This window comes from Ceratina calcarata, unplaced genomic scaffold (assembly GCF_001652005.2).
Source record: "Ceratina calcarata isolate Rehan_Ccalc_2016 unplaced genomic scaffold, ASM165200v1 scaffold44, whole genome shotgun sequence".
NCBI lineage: Eukaryota > Metazoa > Arthropoda > Insecta > Hymenoptera > Apidae > Ceratina > Ceratina calcarata.
This window is the reverse complement of record NW_017167821.1, coordinates 596,496-619,224: the sequence shown is the minus strand read 5'-3', so window position 1 is coordinate 619,224 and position 22,729 is coordinate 596,496. Positions and strand designations below refer to the sequence as shown.

General features: G+C 37.5%; 2 protein-coding genes across 5 annotated transcripts in view; one reads left to right on the top strand and one right to left on the bottom strand.

Annotated features, from left to right (window-relative positions):
- LOC108627088 (elongation of very long chain fatty acids protein AAEL008004) overlaps window positions 1-5,641 on the bottom strand; it is a 19,775-nt gene extending 14,134 nt beyond the window's left edge. Inside the window, exon 1 of one of the 2 annotated variants that reach the window (XM_018028139.2) lies at window positions 5,165-5,641. The gene's annotated coding sequence lies outside the window, so the exon portion shown is untranslated. Of the gene's footprint in view, window positions 1-1,333; window positions 1,343-5,164 lie in introns of those variants that run through there. The other variant, XM_026815318.1, reaches the window with a different exon arrangement.
- sit (stuck in traffic) overlaps window positions 1-22,729 on the top strand; it is a 39,978-nt gene that overhangs the window by 13,872 nt on the left and 3,377 nt on the right. The window contains exon 1 of one of the 3 annotated variants that reach the window (XM_026815316.1): window positions 14,027-14,047. The exons of 1 other annotated variant lie outside the window; for it this stretch is intronic. The gene's annotated coding sequence lies outside the window, so the exon portion shown is untranslated. Of the gene's footprint in view, window positions 1-14,026; window positions 14,048-14,228; window positions 14,484-22,729 lie in introns of those variants that run through there. One more of the 3 variants, XM_018028230.2, reaches the window with a different exon arrangement.

Here is a 22,729-nt window from a genome sequence, read left to right as displayed (position 1 = left end):
CTCCTCCACCTGTCACGGTAACGTGTAGCGTACACGTTTCCCTCCACGGTCCATATTTGCCATTCGCCTCTCCTCTTCCCTCCCTCTTTACTTTTTTAGCTTTTGTCGCGTGACGCGGCAAGCGAAATCGCTTCAATGTACTCGGTGATGATTCTTGTCACAAGTTTTAATTACTGTAAAACTACTGTTAGTCAATTTGTTGTTTTTACTATAATCTAAACGATCGTTTGCTCACGACTTTCAAGATATAGTGATGCCCAACGTAACTCTTTATTAATTTCCCCTCAGCATCAGGAATCGAGCGATACATAAAAACAGATTCCTCCGAGTTTCCAAAGATTGTTCAGTACTCACAATTAGCCATATCTACATCATTTCTTATTTCTTCATAATCACAGGTTATCATAGTCGGTCAGCGAGTTTCCAATCACGTTTATTAATCCGTCATCGATTTCCCTGTTTCTTCTCACCGTTAACCTTGCCCATAAAATCTACACTTGCTCACTTATCATCCCATATAAATCGTCTTTTGTGAAATTTCTATTCTACGGAATTAATTATCACCAGACGCCTGCTGGCCTATTTTTTTATTCCGCTTCAGGCTTTTTACTTTCTTGTCTTCAAGAGAAAATTCATGGTCGCCTACTTTAGTTCATGAAAATTCTTTACAATAGATCGTCCGTTAGATCGTTAAATATCGAATTGTATCACGTTAGCATCGAGTATTATTCACGCGAACTTGAGAAAGTAATGAACTTGTTTCATCAATTTCATTTGACCTGAAAACTGTTATCTTGTTTCGGGTACCAATGTTAATATCTCAAGCGCACATGGTTTTCCAAACTCGTTTATAGCATTCTATTAGACTGAGATAAACTTAACGGTACCGATCTATGGATTCTGAATGACACTTCCACGTTCCCCGTTGAAGATAGCCGACACCGACTCTCCACTTCTCACTTTCATCTCACAATACGCGCCTTCACCGGAACGGTACTAGCTCCACAGGTGTCCCCGATTGCCACTTCAACCACGTTTTTCATTTACCACATACGAACTGTTCGATTCAAAGAGACATACATCGTGTATATCATTTGATACACGATTTTCAATTTTAGAAACGAAACATTTCATACGCCGCACCTAATGCGAATAAATTCTGCGGATCTCGAAAGTTTAACGTCGATCTAATAAATCTTTTCCATCGAAGAGTCTTCTCTACTCGGTCAGTAGTGTTTAAAAAGGCAATCGGCAATCCTTTCTCCGTGTTTTGCTCTGTTAATTAAATACAGACGGTGCGCGTGGCGTTCGATAAGATGTAGAAGACGTTTACCTTGGTCAAGAATCGATGAGGAAGGCGGAATGCGAGTACAGTTACGGCGGATTGCTAATGATTCAAATCAGTTTTTTTCAATCGAGATCAATGTATTCTATCTCTCGTAACTTGTTCACCTTAACGTTGTTGCAAGTTCAAGTTCACTGATACTTAACCGTTACCTCCACGTGTTCAACCTTACAATAGTAATTCTCTATTTACTGCGTCGGCGTCGATCGGCATCGAAGGCCATCGTTAATTACACTATTTTTATGCAAGATAAAACATTCATTATGTCAGTTTGAAAAATGAAACAAATTGGAAATAAGATTTATATCAAACTTTTCATGTTCTGTATGTTTCTGCACATTTAATTTATTTAAAAATGCAGCAAATTCGTAGATTAAGAATTGCGTTATTGAAATTTCAACTAAATCGTAGAATATTTTTATTCTAATATATTTAGAATTCTTTTCTTCTAACACAAACGAGGACATATTCTACAATGGTTAAAGAACGTAACTTCTTCTTCGATACATTTTCACCGGGATTTTATTGCTAAAAACATTGTGGAGGTGATTTCCAAACTTCTTACAGGACGACTTAATTAGACTAACAAGGAACTTTCTGTTATTAGTCTCTGGCAAATATTAATTTTGTAAAATTTTTGTCCACTCTTTTATTGACGTGAAACTTACTTTGTAACCAGATTTTGTATCATAGACTTTCTGCTGTACAATGCACGGAATTTAGAAAATTTCTCTTTCGAGCCAAATAATGTATCCTCCATATCTTTCAATGTTTATTATCAATTTGCAAGTTCTACAGGAAAAGTACATATATATAATACATATATTAATATTACATGTAAGTATAAAAATGTCAATTAAATTAATTTGCATTCATCGTTCAATTTTCGCAAATATTTAAGAACAATTAATTTGAGAGATATAATACAAGCAGATTTCCGTTGTTAAATGAAATTAGCGATTAGATTTAGCGAAGGACACGGCCTGGTTTTTAAAATAATTTGGGAGGATCGCGTGTACGTTTTCTCCGTGGACCGTTTCGATTTTTACGCGTCAGCACACGCGAAGCTGGTCCGGTTAGGATTGAAAACGGTCCAGCGACCTTGTGCTGAATATTTACGCTTGTTGCATAACAAGCGACGCGTTTCGTTCGCGTTCGGACATTCTCCCAAGGGTTACGCGATGTCAGGTATTTGACCATGCAACAGGCAACCTGTGAGCTTCATTATAGTTCCGTGTTAGTCTCCTCTTTATCTATCATCACCTTGGAGAAATTATTTACAATAAACTCATACATGTACAATCGATAAGAAATAACTAATTATTCCTCGATTTCGTGAATGCATGCTTCATATGCATATTAATATGCATTTTATATCTGATATGTGAATCAATCCTTCAAGTAAAAGTCAACACGGCGTTTAGTTTGCGAAATTAGATAATAAAACACGTTCATGCAAGAGAATATTGAGATTCTGTCGGTTTGCTTCGCGCATGCTATGTACATTAAATTAAAATTACGGCAAGCGTGACAAGAACTAGAGATAGTTTATGACTGGAGTAAATTACATAGTGGCTGCGTCGAGGAAAGTTGCAAGTACGAGTAAATTGCTCTCAACCTTGTGCGTTGGCCAATTAAGAAATGAAGTTGTTTGACAGTCACGAACGATTAGTTAACCCCTGTAGCGAATAAAACAATCTTTCACTAACACGGTTTGTAATATTTTCATTTTCGTCTTATGTTCAATCGTCATTGTACGTTCTCTTAAAATAGGAAGTAGGATGTTTGTGAAACTTTTGATAATCGAGGGTCAGTCAAGTCGTGTTTATCGAGGACTTCACCCTTGAACTCCTACGCAATTTCACTGACATTTATCATAAAGAGAAACTTTCGAGAGTCTGTTACTTTTTAAAGAAGATTCCTAAGAAATTGCTCGCTAATGCAATCCTTGTAATTAAATTCGGGTAATAGCAGCGTATCCGCGTACTGTTCAATTATGTCCGAGCACTCAGATACCTACTTTGTAATAATTAATCGCGTTACAACCAATTTACTTCGCTACTAGTTGTACCATGTATGAGGGTAAAGAAATTCGCATAGCCGAAAAGTCAGCCAGAGAAACGTGAGATACGAGGGAAACGCGAAGATATTAGCATAAAATTGAAATTTTTCGAAAAAGAAATAGAACAGATCTGGATGCGCAATTTTGGTAGCGATAAGAGAAAACTCGTAGCAAGTATAGAAAGCATCGAGTAATCGCTTATAAGCTGTTAGCGTATAATGCGCACGTGGGACTATCAATGGTGACAATGATAACGAGTCATGTTCTAAGATAACATTCGTTTCCGTGAGCGAAGTTCCTCAACGGTAAAAAGGGGTCAGACGTTCTTTTCTTCTGGCATTCCTTTCGAATCGTTTAAAACGTAAGGATGCGCGAGTGACACACTTTTACGTGATGCGCGTAGCTTTTTTTTACATAGAACGGCGTCGGAGTCTCGAACGTAATGTGTAATTTTCGATGTCGATAAAATCGATTGTGTATCGAGAAAGCTAGAAGAGGAAGGAAACCCACCACCTTCTTCATTCCATTCTTTCATTTATTTTTCTCCCTTTTTACTCTATCGAGCATTGCAACATGATTTATTGACTACGCGATCCATATTTACCATTATCTAATAAAAGTATGCCAATTCCGACTTCCACCACATATTCGAGAAGATCCATTTAATTAGGATTTGTAATAATAAAAAGGAAGTAGTTTTTAAATATTTCACAAATATCAGTTTTTACTTTTCTATAATAAAAATCTTCCAATCATGAATCAGGCAATTCGGAGGAGAGTTAGAGTATGAAATAGATAGGGATTAGCGGCTAATCATTAGCCACTGGCAGAATTCGATCGATATCTTCCACTTCCAACATCTGGGGGTCGTAATTGATGTACAGTGTCATTTATTATAATCAGTCGTTAATCAATGAAAGACGCGAGGCCTTGGTGAACTCGTCGTTAGCCATGCAACCATCTGGAGAACCGTTTCGAGCTGTTGCAGAATCGGGTTTGCTTTCTCACCGTGCGCACCTACTCATCGCCGAGATATTTTTTAATTGTGAAATGGCGAGAAATCGGGAAAGTTGCTCGTTTGGGACGAACAATTAGTCAACAGCACGATATTTCGATCGGCAGCTCGTTCTGCAGGGTGGTTTCGCCTCGCGTTGCGTCTGATCATTTAGGAACGTACTCTACTTGCGAAAGTAGAAACGGCGGATGTTGCGCTAACTACCATTTTCCTCGCAGTGTCTTCATCATTATTTTTACTTAATCTGTCACGTTACACAGTCTCACATTTTCGGTTTGATTCATGTGTAAATAATAATTGTTTCTAATCTTTACACTTTTAATTCAGTTGATTTCAAATCAGTTTTATATATTAGCGTAAGTAGATGACTCAATAATTACATACATTATTTCTTATTAGGCATACTTAAACGGACCAGTTCGCTTATTTTAATCCTTGAAACTGTGGCAAAGTGTTTTAAATGTTCGATACATAAATTTTCATAAACTGGTTCCGATTGAATTTGCAATATCAGCAATGTACATATTGAAATCGCACTCGAAGGTGCTTACGATACACTTTGAAATCCTGATTACTTCATGAAGTTTATAACGGAGATGTGAAAATTTTAGAGCAAAGACGAATCGAGTGAATCCGGTTTGCAAATTAGACGCGGTTTTTATCGTTTTTTAGGGGCTATCTGGGTTAAGTTCGAGGTCCGAGTCACTCTCCAATGACGTGACATCTTTTAAGAGCGAGTTACCTGTTCTGACCGACGAAATTGATGAGACGGTTGCAAGTAAAAGTGTGATCAATTTGGGTTGACCGAGTCTCCACTGTCTCGACCTCGATTACAAGCTCCTCCCAACGGGGCCTCGACGCGTCCGAGATGCACCAGCTTTATCCGAAAAGCTCTTCCTTGAGGAAAAATGCTTGCTACCACTAGAGATCCGCTTCGTTCTGAATCGATGATCTCTCTGAACTCGGCACTCAGTTCACTGGTTTCAAAAACGGATCGGTTATTCCACAAGCTTCCAACCCCTTGGTCACAGGACTCTGTAGTTTGCACGCGCGACGTTTGACGGGGTAGCTAACACTTGCGATCGCAGTGACGGCGCGGGTGCACGCGTTCTCGCGGGATGGCACGCGGTACGGTGTCGGTGTTGCGAGCGTGTGCACGCGTGTCCGCGCGAAGACGCATGTACAGAAATGTGGGTCCAACAGCCGATGCTGCGTGAATAGTCCGCGGCCGAGCGAAATCACGGTTTAAGTATTGGTTAAGCAAGTGGGGTTCGAGCGGCGAGTAGCCGGGGTGGGAGCGTGTGGGCCTCAGGTGATCGCCTGAAAATCTCTATGCCACGGGGAGTCAAGGTCTCCTTTCCTTCCATCGGTAGCGAGAAGGGGCCTAGTGCACACCCTTCGGCCAAGGTCGTTCAAAGCTTGCCCCGGCAGACCCAATTCTAGACACCGTACCACGGTCCTCGTTCAACCCGTGTTACTCACATATTTAAAATACAGGGTTAAAGAATGAGATATCTATTAAATATTGTTGCCTGTTTTTGTATAAGTGCATTGTTCAAAATTGATTAAAATTTCAGTACACTCGTATCTTAAAAATCCGCAGTAATGATGAAGGTAGAATTTGAACGGTGGATCTTTGAACCCTTGCGCATTCCTTCGGTACGATCGTAAAAAGTGGAACCTTTAATATTCAGTTCATCAGCAAAACACTTATTTTTGCTGTTATCGCGTTTCCCTGAATTCTTCATTAATCGAAAAGGTGTGGACGTAATCATCTTTTTATATGTCCGCAATTTGTATGGTAGGAAAATAGAGTAATCGATTCTTAAGTTCGCCAACAAGTAAATATCAATTATCGGTAGAAATCTTTACCACGTAAATCGAATTTTCAATATCAGACATTAAAATTTTGTAATGTTGATAGTTAATAGAAGCGGAGTATTTGGTTACTTCTTCCGGATGCAGTGATAGGAAACAAGTTGCATTGAGATATGCTTTCTCCTAATTCTGGTGCAGCGTATTAAGGTCAGCTCCTCTCAGGTTTCTCAGAAATGTTGCTGATCATTGTTACGATATCATGATTTTATGACTGATTGAACGTCGTCGTTTCTTAATACTTAGCGCGAATGAAAATTAAGTGAAATCAGCAATCAGCAGATGAAAAATGTACCATTCCAAGAATGATTCTTTACCTGAAACGATAATTAAAAAGCAACCGATCTATCAATCTTTATTGTGATTGTTTATGAATACTTCAGAGTCTTGTAATCTACTGTGCGGTAGCACACACAGACAGATGTACGACGTGATGCAGGCAACGTACGGTACGGTGAAATCGATGAGAAATACGCGGAGAGGTGGTAGTTATTACTCGTCAATCGGCAGACGGTCGGTCTGGAATTAAATCATGCTTCGGGGATTCCGCAAACTGGTCGAATAAGTGAGTATTACGGAGCGTCTCCATGCCATCTTAGACAAGCGTTAACTGTGTCACGGCCAGCCTAACATTCTTTTCGGCCAGATGAATCTCGTGGACCGCGAACTTTGGCCACTCGTCCAAGTTTCGCTTTTTTCTCTTTCAATCAGCAGTCCCACAGAAAATTCTCGTCTGCTTTGTTAATTAAATTTTTTATAGAATGTTTATTCCATTAATTTTGATTGGATAATGAAATCTGTTGTATTGATGAAATATTTATGAAGAATAAAAGAAAATAATTTAGAAGTGGACTTGTTAAACTGGGAAGATGTAGAGAGATTAGTATTCATCAGGAATGTTCTCTAAGATATTTTATGTTGTAAACAAGCAGTCTTGCAAAGGTGGTTAAGAAGGCCGAATTTCGGCCTTTGTCAAACTTTCTTTTTCGTCCTGGCTTCTAATTATAACTCGCTTCATTTTTCCTAGAACTTTCCTCTTCTCCCCTATTTATTATTTCTAAAAGAGACAGATCCGAGGTGAACTTCTTTTCGTATGACACGCAAATCGGATTTTCTATCATATTTTTTAAGGTTCTTCGAAGAGTTATTCACCGGTTTGATTTTTATTCAATTATTGTAGTTTGTATCTAATGACGATTTGTAAAAAGCGGATTGATTATTAAAAAAATTCCTTACGTAGAACATTTGAACGCAAACTAAATACGCGGAAATTAAAAGAACTAATAACTCACGTTGCGTTACACATTACAGTGAAAATTAGTTACTTACATTGATAAAAATCTTTGCACACGTGCTCCACATCAGCATAGCGCAGATCGGCCTTGCGTTATTGTCGATACATAATAAGAATGCTGCGTTGGGGATTATTTTCCATTAGGAAAAATCCGCAAGCCTCTATTTAGAAGAAATACCTTTCGATGTGTATCCTAATTATTAATTAATTCACTTAGTCACTGTTTACCATTTCCTGTTTTTTATCGGACAGGAACAAGGAAGGAAAATATGTACACGATATGATTATCCAATTATTCTGGTAAACGCATCTCTCGTATATTTACGTGTGGACAACAAGGACGATGGATGTACATAAATCGACGTCGCGGAAAATATTGCAAAATCGTAAATCAATCGTGCACGATTTTGATTTTGCTATACGTACAAACAACTAACGCAGTTTAATGATCAAACCTTTCGCCCGGCTTACGCAAATTAGTATTAGACGATTTACGACAATGCCTTGAAGATTTATCATACATTTAAATTGAACATAACAAATCAACTGGCGGTAGATTAAGTTACCTAAGAGCACTTTACACGACGACACGTTTAATATCACGATATTAAAAAGAAATAGTTCTACAAATAAAACGTTTTCAAATTCCGGTTAATTAGAGCACGATCATTTCCAGATAAGTAGTAAAAGTCAAGCGCGTGGTTAATCCGACAGTTAAACCAGATTCCAAGAAGGCACGTTAGGTCGATAATGCGTGATCCTCGTAATTTTCATCTTTATAGATTGAGAAAAAAGTTGAGAAACGCAGTGAATATTGAGTATAAATATTACGAAACATCGCATGTTTCGCATTTCATGAGGCACTTGTGCCATACGCAGTATCCATCCAGGCATCGAAACCTCCAGTGCTGCCGCGCGCATTCCCATCCACCCATTCAAGTCTTCACAAAGTAGTTCCCGAATTATAGTTAAAAAATTGAACTAATCTTACAAATACATCAGTTTTATTATCACGTTGCAGAGATGCACTATTTAATTTTTATAGCTTGTATAATTTGAGAAATTTACTATTAACGCTATTGAGAAAACTACGAATTTGATAAGAGAAAAGTATGCAGCTACAACATTTTCATTTTCATTTTTCTCCAAGACTCGAATAATAATATAATACTTTGTAAAAGGATGTTGCACATGTTGACCTTTGCTCCAAATCGGTATGGATCTGATTGTCCCGTCGCGTGACTCTCGATAGATGGTTGTTAAAGACATATCTCTATTAGGATTAAACAGACGGTGGAACCAGTTGGCTTCTCTGATAGAGAACAACGAAAAGTCCGACGATTTCCATTCTGCTCACGTTCCTTGTTGAATGGTTGCCGAGATCGCCGGGACTTGATATAAACGACTTTTATTCGTCATCAGGTTTGTATGAGCTTCGTGACCTACCGCAAATTATAATTCTGTCTAATATTTACGAGATACGTTTGAATTTTTACTACTCATTTGAATCAGTAAGTTTTTCAAATATAATAAAGTAACAATTGAATGGAACATACAAAGTTTCCAAAATGCTAATGCACATACATTCTCGAATTTTTATTTCTTACGAATTCAATCTTTTTTATTACTGGATTGTTCAAAACGTTTTTGCCAAACCTTAGCAACAACCTTAAAAACTTGGTTTCTCGTTGCTAAATAATTCTGGATCACTTTTTGCTGATTCTTCACGTGTCCACTTGCGGAAGAGATAATTTTTACGGAATAACGTGATCCGGAGCGGTAGTCCGCGGATCAAGGTCAAGCTTCTTGCAGTTATTTTTATTCTTCGTCGGTTCACGTCGGTTACCGAAGTGACACTGTAACCGAGCCGACTGTTCTGAACGAGCTCGCCATCTAGTCGATTACTTAACCGCGTATAGTTGCCCGCCGAACCCGTTTAAACGAATCCAAAGGGCGTCATAAATATTAAGCGTCGCCTCCGAATTCTATTCGCGGAGACGAAACTCTATTTTCAACTGAGAAGTTCTTTCGCAATCGATTCAGGAGGAACTGTATACATAATCCATGATTTCCGTTATCGCGTACATATTCAAGTAGGCCGAGAAAAATTAACTAGCTCGCCGTGTAACTGTGTTCCACTCATACTAGCAAGCACTCCAGTTATGTATGCATATTTATCACCTCGTTAAATTAAGTCAATTGTTTTTACGCGTAATGCCCGACGTCGTCTCTTAATCGTCTTAATGACTTATGATGTTTTGTCTAATCATCGTATCCAACGTGCAACTCACACTTTTTTTTAATTAAGTAACATCATGTATGCGTCAATTAATACTCTGATCAATCGAGAGTTTTAATTCAGCCAATGATTTATAGTTTCAGGACAACTTTGCGATTCCTCTAAGAGTAAATGTCGGCAATTTGAAATGCGTAACGCAAGCGGTGGAAATCTGCACGTGTCACGCAGCGAATATAGTTGCAATCAGATTTACGATTGCCGTAGAATTATTCGACTATATTTGCATTGGAATTCCCGATGTGCCTTCTTCGAGAACCGCAGGCAACTCTTGCTTTCTTCTTGTAAACTAAGCTTTTATGTTTTAATCACAATTAATTATTCATATTGGACATCAATTAATCCGATGACGTCTGTAAGAAGTGAACATTTACTTTTGTAATTTTAGCATTGTGTAATCGTTTTCAATTTATTTTGGGACGGTTAATTCGACAAGAAAAAAAGATTTAATTAAACGAAAAATCCACAGTCTGTAAAATTATTAAAGAAATTCAACACGAGAAGTAGGAGACGTTTTTCCTTTATCAAATTCCAAGCAACAGGTTAAAACTTGACGCCTTAAGAGCTGCAACCTTCCCGAGTGGCTCGAGTGAAAATTATTGCTTGGCATGTGGCGTTCTCTTTTGTCGATAGAACGTGATATGTGAAAATGATATAAACGTCATTCTGCACCTTGATACTAATTTTTTACCAGTTAATTGAATATTCTAAGAACTCATTAATTATAGGCAATAATTTGCAATCAGTGTTGTATGTTTCTTTCTTAAAAAAAAGCTGATGCGCTGCACTTTTTCTTGAGAAAATCTGTTTACCTCACTGTTCCAAATAAACATTGTATCACTCGTAATTTACCGGATACGTGTAACTTTTTATCGTGTCATATTTTTCCATTCTTCTTTCTTATTTTTGCAGGAAACTTACATGATGTTTCAATAGAAGCAGTAAATAAATTATCATTCCCATTGAACGATAGACTAATTTAGTGTATCTTTACTAAAAGCATTTATTTGGAGAGACATCGATTTCTTCACTCAACCGTTATTATCATTGAAGATAAACAGATTCGATTCGATTCAAGCAAAGGAACATATATTCGCATAAAAGAGTATCAAGTTCTTTAACAATTCATTTAACCAATCTGAGTTCTATTAATCAATCTCGAATGGAACTTTTAATCTGATTCAATTGTCCCTAAATCTTAAGTATCCACCTGTTATCATTGTAAGTTTGGACAAAGTAGAAAATCAATAGCGTATTCATAAGTGTTCGAGATTATGGTCCTATGTAAGTAGATCAATCATTGCAACAACTTAAATTGATACATCGTAGATCCTCTGTAATTTCTCAAACGTAAATTCTTAAAACCGAAGAACTAATAAATTCATCGATGATTTCTATAAGTAGCAGGAAAACAAGCGATCGGGTGCGAGGTCAAGAGTCGATGGACTCATAAAAAAACATGATTTGTATCAATGATGGAAACGTTGGAACGATTCTTTAAATGTTTCCTTGTTTCTAATGAAACGCAGAATAAAATACAAAAGCGTTTTTTGTACACGACGCCGATGGTTTAAGAAAAGGTGACTTGGATTCGCAAATATTTTGTTCATTCGTAATTGGATTACTTCTTAGTGAATGTATATTGATGAATTCGGTCGTGAGTCCTTCATCATGATTCCGACATCGTCGCAAAACCGGTGACTTTTTGACATTTGTAGCAGTTTCTCAGACACTGTAACCTAATTTGCAATATGCTGCCACCGGGAATATCTGCATACTAGATTTACAATTAATGTCGCACCGTCGATTCCCTGCTCATTTAACTGTTTGTATTACAAATCCGTTGGAGATTTGCATGTAGTGACGTCAAATTACTTAAACAACAATCTCTCAGTAAAAATTAATAATTAAATGTTATCGTACCTCGGAGAATTTCCATAAATTTCGCATTAATTCTAGGATTCGCATCGCGGTTTTGTGTCACTGCTTAATGATTCCAACGTTTCATTTCCGCCTGGCTGTGAAATTTACTGACAAACATTTTAAATTATAATAATCTATATGTAGTTTCCTTATGAAGTTTCGCGTCCTTGCATTCTTCGGCAGGCCTTCATTGTCGTTTCGTCTTCGCTGATGCAAATTCTATCGAGTAAAATTAACATGTTAACAATAGTGTATTAAATTATGTCGATGATATGATGATTGAATATAAGAAATAGTTCATAAATTAAAAATTGCACATTCGCAATTGTTCAAATCAAATTCAAAATACTGAAATTTCATTCTGAGAAAAGAATTGCGCGTCTTCGAACCATCTTTCGTCACCGACGGCTCCTTTTTACACGATTACTAATATTAATTGAAGTTACGAGACTGTATTTGCAATAGGCGCGCAAGTCCAATGGCCGATTACAAAATCGAAGGGGAGAGCCGATCGTCTCTCGGCAGCTGCAACACCTCTTGCTAAATAACCTCGGCCCCCTGCACTCCTCTCGCGAGCTCGTTTCTCTCTTCTTCGTCCCATACGCGGATTCACCACGAAAACTTCGAGACCCGACGTAATTGCAACACATCAGCGAAGTCCTTAAGACAGAAACTTGAACCAAGCGTTTCTGTTCATCTCAATATGTTTATTAATCCTTTTTCGAAATATCATAGTGTTACATGATTTTTATTTTTTAAAAATTGCAAGTGTGTTTATGACTGATTGGATTTATGGAGAGACTGAGCTTACAATTAATTCGATTATCAAAATTAACTTGATTCGGTGATTATTGTTAATTGCATGATGCCCGATCGGATGCTGCGCTGACTACGTGCGAATACACTTAAAATTAAAACAATTTCGTTTCGAAATGGTCCGTTTTGCAATGCAGTCTTTTCTCTTTCTCGAGCTCGCACGTAAAAGTATGAGATAAGTGTGCCTCGAGGGACATTATAAATACTTCTCATTTTTCAAATTATTTTTCATTTGGAAACTCAAGTGTAATTGTCCCCTTCGATCTGATTAATTGCAATCTATTTTATCAGTCTCGTTGTATTATTGGTCTAGAATATCTTTTACATGTTTATTAATTTTGTTCACCATAAAGGAAACTGAGGTGTTGACATTATGGTATTAAAATTTTCCTTTTTTGGTCAAATTATATGAACGATAGAGTAACCTAATTCTCCTCGATTTCACTGGTGACCTTAATAAAGCGTTCACCCGGTCTTATTCTTCTGGCCCTTTCTCTTCAACGTCGATCAAGGTCTTCGTTCTCCAGGCGAGCACGTACGCTCAGGGGGTGAGTGACACTTTCTTCGCGTTACGCAAATAAAAATACCAAAGATGTTTACAGTGAACTTCGAATATTTAAACATTAGAATTAAACTTATCAATAATCACAAAAATGGCAAATGATAAAATACTCGGTGGATCATTCGTGCCAAGGTCTTGTTGCGAAGGTCTTGTCTATTAGGCAACTGGATCTAGAAGATGCTGACCGGCCTTCGTATAACCTTCTTCATGGAAATTTATCATTACGTCTAACAGATGATACATTCAGAGGTGTTAAAATGAAACGAGTGGCAAAGTAATTGCTCAATAAGCAGAGGATTCGTAGAATGAATGGCGATTACTCCGTTGCAACATTGAGCAATCGTAGTTTTAGGCTTTTTTTATTTATACCGTACGTAGGATGCGCGTTTTATTATGTAACTTTCTCATCTGCACGTGACGCAACCCTGACAGCTGACAACGTTGAGGATCCTTAGTGCTTCTGTTGATCTCGACTGATATGATCTAATGCCTTCTAATGTTTTCTAAGTCGCGACCTCGTTCTATAATAACATAATGCAGTAATTTACCCTTTTAGACATAGATTTAACGATATTCCTAACGGAATATAACAAACTCTAAATTTGTTAAACAATTTTTTAATTGCATGAGAAAATTTCAGAATTTCATCTGGTCTCTTAATTAAAACATTGCTTCGACGAATTGTTCGTCCTTCAACGAACGTAAAACTGGTCGAGTCACCGCGTAATAGTCCCTCTCGTTGCATCTCGCATTAAAACGCTTTCCACTCAGTTGCCGCTGGAAATTGTCTCGAGAACGAGTTAACCACGTGTCCTGTCAGCTCGCAAGGCTGTCCAAGCGGAGATCCCAGGGAAGTTCCGTAAGTTTCCGTCGGTGGCCCTTCGCGAAACAGGATCACCTCGAAAAATGCGTTCGAAAAACAGCAACCTTGCCTCCCACCATTCGATTCGGCGTGTCCAGCCTTATCGCGATTTGATACCCCACTTCTCGCAGCTTTTCCTACTCCCCAATCTCCCCATGTGTAGGTAGAAAGTAACGGCACAGGACGCTATCCGATCAGTCCTCTCAGTTCATCAGAAACGTCGGATCGAGTGAGATCAATCGCCGGGGTATTTTTCGGCTCGACAATAACCGATCCGGTCCGCGTTTCTATATACCATACGCGATCGCGCATCTTCATCGTTATCAAGGATCTAATTCCGGTATTCACCGATCAACCAACAAGAGAAATTACTCCTTCATCAATAGGCAATGGTGCTGTGATTGTGGATCACCGTATAATTAATTCAATATTGGTAAGAACACGTTGTTAAAGCGATATGTCAGTATAAATTACATTAAACACTATAAAAAAAAGCAATGAAATCCTATTAGAAACACTAAACTAGCTTCTTACACTGTTGAATTCAGTCTTTTTCTTTGAAATGAGAATCGTTTGATGTTTGCCATTGATCTTAGCTACTCTGATTTTTGTAGCGGAACCGTCCTTGAGAGGTTCTTCGCGTTCGACCGTTTCGCTTCCGACTGCACTTTTCCAACCGGTCTTTCTTACTGCTTAGTGTATACTCACCTGACACGATTTCTTATCAACCGGTTCTTTCATATATTTCATTAGTTGCTCGTCTCTGTCTTACCGTTATTACGAAATTGATATCGGGCTGATTTCCCTATGCAACGAAAATTATATTCAACTTGACTATTATATTCCTTTACCGTTACAGCCGGTACGTAGGAGTTTGTATTCGCTCCATTCATTCTCCAATAAAATTATTCATCATGTTTTAAATTTGTCCCGTTCGCTTTTTACTTTCATTCGGCAGTCGTCGTCTCACGTAACTGACTAAGTGCTCCGGTGTCCTTTTCGTAAATTCTTCCATATTTTCTGTGACGGTCAGTTATTACTTTATTCAATTAGACTGAATTTCGATTTTGACACGCGAGATCGTAGATCACGAGTATGAGACCGGGGAACTTGCATTTCCCGGTATGTTCGTTTTCCGTAAGGCCGATCGCTCGGGTGAACGACCACTACCACTGAAACTAGAAATCTAATTGCGATCGTGCGTCGCAATTTCACTCTGTAACCTGTAACAAGGCGGTTTATAGGCGTGGAGCGACGATCAAGATCCCGTGGACGTGTTTGCTTCCGGGTGTCCGTTTCTCGGTTAGATTGGTATGAAACCGATGAGAATTCGCGTATCGGAAGGCGCGTTTAAAATCGTTACATCTCGAAGGAAGCAGCACCTACTGCCCAAACCACTTTCGATCTCGATAAGTCTGAACGCGTCCGAGGATTCTCATGGAAAACTGATGCGTTAGCTTAAATTGGGAGAGCAAATCTCCTAAGACCATGATAGTTACGTAAGCGTGAAAGCGAGCGACTTGGAAAGAATCCACATCTGCGTTGCTCGGATATTGATCAGATTAAAAATGCAATTTAGATCGAAATATCATTTATCGTTTAATCTTTGCGATATGCAGTCTATGATAATGGTAATCTGTAGTTGCATACAGTACGCGCAGCGTTTATATTAAATTTCATCATAAGTATGTCTGTTCCGTCGAGTTGGATTTCTACCAAATCGTTGTAGTGATTTCGGTGGAAAAATTGGATACGCCTGGCCAAAATGTCAAGGAGACTCCGCCATCCGTCGAACCGCTAATGTCAAACTGATTTCCTGCTTGTAATCATGATTTTATAATGTAACTTCTCCGTTGACGTAACTCCGTTGCAACTTCTTTATGCCGTACACAACTTTTTTAACATGTTTGTTTTCGTTTCCGAGAACAAGTAGATTACTTTTGAAGATAATTAAAAGCACTATAGATATTAGCACAGAATTTACTACAAATGATATGAATATATAAAATTCAAGGAAAAGTTAAGTGTCTCTTCCTTTTTCCGTTTCGCCAGCTTAGAAAGTGTTAGTTCAGATCTTGACCTTTCCTCGAGAAATCTGGACTATCATATTCAGCTTGAAATATTTTATTAGATGCTCCAATCGAATTTCATTTAACGAAGATACCGGCGCTAGAATTTAACAATCGCTTACGCCGTTGTTTACCTCGCTTTCTCGCTTTCAAAACTCGCAACTTCTCGAAATATAGTTCGTATAAATGCGACCGTGAGTGGGCTCAACAGGTTTTTCGACCGTCACACTTTCTGTTCGTATTTTGTAGGATCGGCGAATTCTGGCATTCATTATAGATTTTTGTTTTTAGTCCTTGGGAAAATCTTCCATAGCATTCGACGACAAGATGTTGAAATTAATGAGCCACGCGTAAACTGTAGGCCAAAAGAAAATATAACGCGTTCATAATCGTTAATTCGCAATGATCATCGTTGCCAAAGAAACGTTGATAATTAAAGTTCATCTTATTAATTACATTGATCGAGAAAAAGTTATGCAAATGAAGTGGAATCCAGGAATAAGCAAATCGCGAAGTCATCTCCACGGACCCAACGCTTGTTTGTTTGTTACGTAAAACTTCAAGATTGATAACCGCAGTTGATTAAGGAATCCTGCACATTCAAACAATTTCGGATTATAATTTCACATTTCGCACTTTCCAACTTGCGTGTTTATTACATGACCGGTAATGCAAGTTTGTGTTAAACTGATTCCAGTCACTTCCTTCTCGAACCAGAAGTTATGGTAGCTGTTACATCGCTTGCATCGAATTGGTTACATAGAGAAAGGAAATCAAACCGATTAACTTAATAAGACGATGGAAAATGAATGTTGATCATTTTTGGTAGCCAGCATCGACTATGTTTCCCACAACGTCGCGCGAACGTTGCAGCTGGGATTACGAAACATTCAGGTAGTCGCAGTACCCGACGTAGGAGATTTCAGTCTACCATCAAACTTATTAGCCATCGTCCATTGAATTATTAAATCTACGACGATGCGATTATATTAGAAAATGTTGATCTCCTTAATGCTGAATTAATTGGACGAGGAAGATATAAATCAAGTGGAAAATTTCACTTCTGTCGGTTAACGTAATGACCGAGTGAAGGTTCTAAGAACAGTGAAAGAGAGCGAAAGCGGCAATAGAGGCAATGAGTGGCACTAGAGAAAGAGGACTAGTTTTCTCAAACAAATTCACAAGATTAATATTGGATTATACTTGACATTGATATTCCTTGTAAAGCTCAAGAGTAAATTTTTATCCTTTCAACGAATGTAGGCCGTTTTACTGAGGTACACTCAGTCTAGTCTAGACTAATGTAAATCACATTTAATTTAAGCAAAAACAACGTGTTTACAACTTCTCGATCTATTATACGCTTCATCCGGCAGCCATAAAATTTTCCCTAATTTGTCATTTGAATTTACGCAAGCTTAAGCAATTTCCTCTTAATCAATCAGTTGCTCAACCCTTTTACGATGATGTGCCAAAGCGTTTACGAATCAGTCAATTTCGAATGGTGGTACAAATCTCTTTCCCTTGCTTTCTTCCTGCTTTCCCAAGTTGACCTGCGGATCGGTCATCGATCGCCACCGAACACGGATGCTTGCGTAACAATCGAGTTTCGTGCCGTACCACACGGTAACTATGCGCACTGACATTCTTACCTCACTGCCAATGGCACATTGGATGCGCTCACGTGATCGCGTACTCGATCTCCCTCGGTTCGACTCTAAATTTTATCAAAGTTTGCATTTTGGGACCACGGAGCCCTCACTTCAAAATGAATATAAAAAATCTTGAGTATAATCTCGTAATCAAATATCAAAATTTTGAAGTAAAGCAATTTTCTCTGCTCGAATAGGTAAGAAGTTTTTCTAATTTTAATTTCAATACGTTCCATCGTAATGGATATAAAAAAAGAGAGCTTCGTCTAAATCTGCAGGAAATAGTTTAAACCTTTCATAAACGCGCGTACTCTTGACTCTCACTGTACGTACGATAAACTAGCTGACAAGAAGAAAGCGTAGCGAATACGTCGTTTCAGGTTCGCGTTGCCTGATCGGTTAAATAAAATCCTCCTCCGACATTTCAGACTTCTTTCTGTTTCTATTCTGTTTGAAAGTTTACGGCCTGAAGTTTCCATATATCAGTCATGAAAATCGTGTGGACGTGTTTGTGCGAATTAGCATTAGTTTCTGTCACCCTGATTTAAATTTAAAAGATTCATACACTTGTTCCCAGTTCATTCATAAAACATTAAAATAGATAATCGATATTTATAAACCGTATCAATGGTGTAATTCAGCCGAGAAAATCCATTTCGTTATATCTGTCGAAGTTCAGGCTTCTTATCTCGCAAAATAAATGATCTACAGGAACACTTGACAAATGTACAAGATGTATTATTCGCTCTGATAGGAACGCACGAGCGATTCCGAACAGTTTCTCAGGTGATCTTTATGCAAAATATAGGAAATGTTCTTTTATTTGTTGCATATAGTAAGAGGCATAGTTACTTCTTGTTTACTTTCGAGTCGCGTTGCCGGGATGCCTGCAGGAAATCGGCCGTTCGCATACACGGTGTCCTCTTTATTTCAGGCGTTTTAGAACGATAGGTCATCCAGTAATCAAGATAAATCTCATTTGCTGACCAATTCATCTTTTTGTTTCACTATCATAAATAATATCGTATCTTGTTCTACTTTGATACAAAAGTTCCCATAAAAAATCATTTTGCTTACGACAATGTACTCGTTGTTAAAATTGCAGGATATTACATTCCCGTACATGCGTCCAAGGAAGGGTTACGAAACAGCAAAGATAAATCGCGAAACGCTGTAAATCATGGCCACGGAAAGCTGAACGATCGCTTTTACGTGATCCAAATTCCTAAGCATTGTTAATGATGAATAAATTGCGGATATTATACATTTATAAAAAAATAGAATGCATAGAAAATATAAAGAATGGACGTAAACTATTAGATATATGATGTATACAGCGCTGTATGCATATAAGAAAATCTAAATCACATTTTTCAAATTGACTTAATAAATGTTTTATTTGCCATAATAATCCGCCACTTATTAATGAAAAAAAGCTTCCGTCCATATTTTTCTTCCAGCTGAATCAATTGACAAAGGCAAATAAGAGAAGATCGGGGTTACGCATTTTCATTTTGCGCTGCTCGATGTTGGCCGCGAATTTTCGAAGCGTAACATACTCGACTTCGTTTGAACGTAGACTGATAATATTCTTCCAGGCGAGAATAATCCACATTGCTATTGCTGCCTCGAATCGAATCGAGCCCGTCACTTCCTGTTTGACCAGACGTTATGCGAGTTTCGTTTCCACGCTTATAGAGGGAGAAACGAAGGAAATCGTAATTTAAACAGAAAGGAAATTTAAAGTCTCGAGGCTGAGTTATTTTAATTTTAAATGGCCGCGAAAGCATTTACAAGTATAATCGATCAAATTTTCGTTTTTTCACGTATATTGTTGAAAGATTTTTAAAACTACAAACTGCTACTGTAATTTGAGTCCCATTGGGTCTCATTCACTGTCTCAATGATTACACGGGTACTGTCATTCTTTAGTAGTATCTTCTCAGTGATATATTGTAACAAAGATTCGAATAGCCAAGATAGTCAAGAAAGAATTTAAATATGATGATTAATCAAGTTTTCATTCCATCTTTCAAGAATAGTGCGGAACAGTGGGAACGAAGTTCGAAAATTGTATTTACGTCTGCGTGATTCATTGTAACGGAGAATCTAATAGTTAAAATTACGTAACTTATTTTGTGACGTTAATAAATGAATTCATCATGTTTGTATATGCAAAATCGTTATTTGAGTTACTTTCAAAGTAGCCACGTAGTACTACTTCAAGCTAAAGGTCCTCTTCACGGAATAGATAATGCTGCAGTTAATAAGCAATCCTCAACCGCATCGGCACGTTCCACGAGATCTTCAAATACTAAGAAACTGCAAATCGAATTCGAATTTCGTCTCTCGTTATATAAAAACCATTTAAATTTTTTATATCCAATTATTTTTACATTTTAATTTCTTCTAACTTAAAAATTGTTTTTCAGAAACATACAAGACTTTGTCTATCCTGTATAGAAACGTGTTCTTCATTTCTAGCAGTTCTTTACTTTCTCGCTCATTCGAAACCATAACCATTTGGTACGATAAAATGAGAACTGGTAGTAATAAACACAGCATTCTACTATCATCGTTAGTATTAGAATCGTTGTTTTATGTGTGAGTTTCATCGTGCGTGTCAATGGGTTAGTAAGGAAACTTTCGAGGGAACGTGAAATTAAAATTGAAATTAAAAGCGCTACAGCCGCGATCGTTGGGGTCGGTTTTTTAAAGGTGGAACCGGTCTCGGTGAGAGAGAATACCCGTGACACACAAACGCGATGAGACGACGACTGCTGGCACACATTCTCTCAAACACACTCTTCGATTGTCAATAAACTATCGTTTGTTTCTGAATTGCTCGTTACTCTTGTAATTTGATGGTCTTAGAAAATTGATATGACAGTTTTATGCTCGTGCATTTACAATAGAGAATTATTGAATAAAGTATACGAAATACAAGCATGTGTTGGACTAAAATAAATTAACAAATTACTATATAATTACGCGTATACTGTGTTAAATTATTGTTCGATTACTGATACATAATTGTGATTAATAACTAGGCATACAACGGAAACGAGGCAATTAAGAAGCAATACGCGATCGACGCTTTGATAATGCATGATGGTGGTTCATTCGTACTCGATTCTCTTCTAATAGATGGAATAAATCAAGCTGGTCGAGAGGAAACGATTGTACGAAGATATAGTAATCGGATTAACCACTCGGCAGATAGAATAACTAGCTACAGAATAACTTCATTAATAAACGAATGGCAATTGTGAACGTTTATGATAAAGCTATCATGCGATTTTTCTGAAAACTATTTCCGATCACGGGAACTGAAAAAAATTTTACTATTGGTGTGGATTGAGTATCGAAAAATCAATAAATTCAATTGAAATTAAGAAATTATACATCTCTGAAGAAATGATCACCTTCTTTAATGTAATAGAAGGTTGATTTAGAAAAAGGTGATTGTGTAATTTTATGGTAATAAAAACCCAAATGTACATGGATTGCGTGCATCAGAAACGCTGCTGTTGCAGAAACAGTGCAATGCACTATTGTCGGGTCTCGCAACGTGAATTTATTAGCGGTTCGACGCTGATTCGAAATGCCATTTGGCTGGAGTTAAGAGAGATGCATCCACACGTTTTATGCGAACCTTATTGATAATTTTCCTTAGTATTCATCGATCTCTAAATAAGAAATAAGTTGAAGCATGAAAGGAAACACTTTCTGATCGAAGTGTCATGTCGAATCTTTTATTAATGAGCTAATCTTCCGACCCCGTATTTAACATGAAATAATGTGTTAAATACAATGTTTAAGTAGTTACAGTCTATTTTTCCAGCAATTACCCATTCCGTTTACAAGATGTTAACAGATAGTTGAAAATGTGAATTCATGTTTCAATGATCAGGCATTAAATCTGGTCGGTCAGTTGACATTGAAAGAAAAATATGTACTTTGCACAAAAACTGGGAAAATATTATTTTTTGTTAAATCAAATGTCATAAATATGAAAATTATCCACGCGTGGAACTTTAAGAGTTTTTGTAATCGTCCAATAGCGCGTGAAGAATTCAATGAAGCGTGTAGCTTAATACAGAATAATCTCTGCTATTATTGTAATTACTAGCAATCGTTTTTTCGCAATTATCTCATTAGTAGCCAGCTTAATGAGTTTTCGTTAGACAAGCTTTCATTATTATTGTATGGGTGATACGACGTAACAAACTGTCGAGATATTTGATCGTATAATATAAAATGATAAACTGTTGCAAAATGTATCGTTAACCAGTGTTCTCGAGAAAATTACCGTCCATAAAATTTTCAATATTTTCCTTAACGGAAACTGAAAAACCATCAGGCGTTGTAAAGCAGCAGTAAAATTGCAACATGCCAAATGAGCGGTGTATCCTTTCCCGGTTTAAAGAAAACGGAAAATCAGGCTAATGAAAGTGTTCGCGGGAGAGCTGTTGGCAAGAACCAACTTGCACAGATAATTATGCGATGCTTGTCATCATTAGATATATACAAATCGTAAGAGTTTGAACTATATTTTACATGAAAGAAAAGGGAGCAACAAGCGTAATTTTCTTCTGAGTTCATTCACCACCTTGTTATCGCTGACACAAATACCATCATCATCGATTTCTCGATTTTCAGACTCTGTGTGTCGTCATGCGTGACGTTTCTTGTTCTTCCTTTTCATTCTTCTTCGGTCAATTTTTAATTGGTTTAACGTACCGTTTACTTTTCGAAAATGATTATAATGCAGATTGTATCATAGCAAACTATTCTTTAATTAATTATTTCGATCGCGAGCGTTGGTCGTAAATTGAATTAAATGCCAAATGTCGATCAAAGAGCGATATCCGTTTTTTTATATAATTGTTAACTTATTATAGAAAATTGAATAAACAGGTGCATGCATAAGTACTTAGGTATCGGAGTTGCGGTAT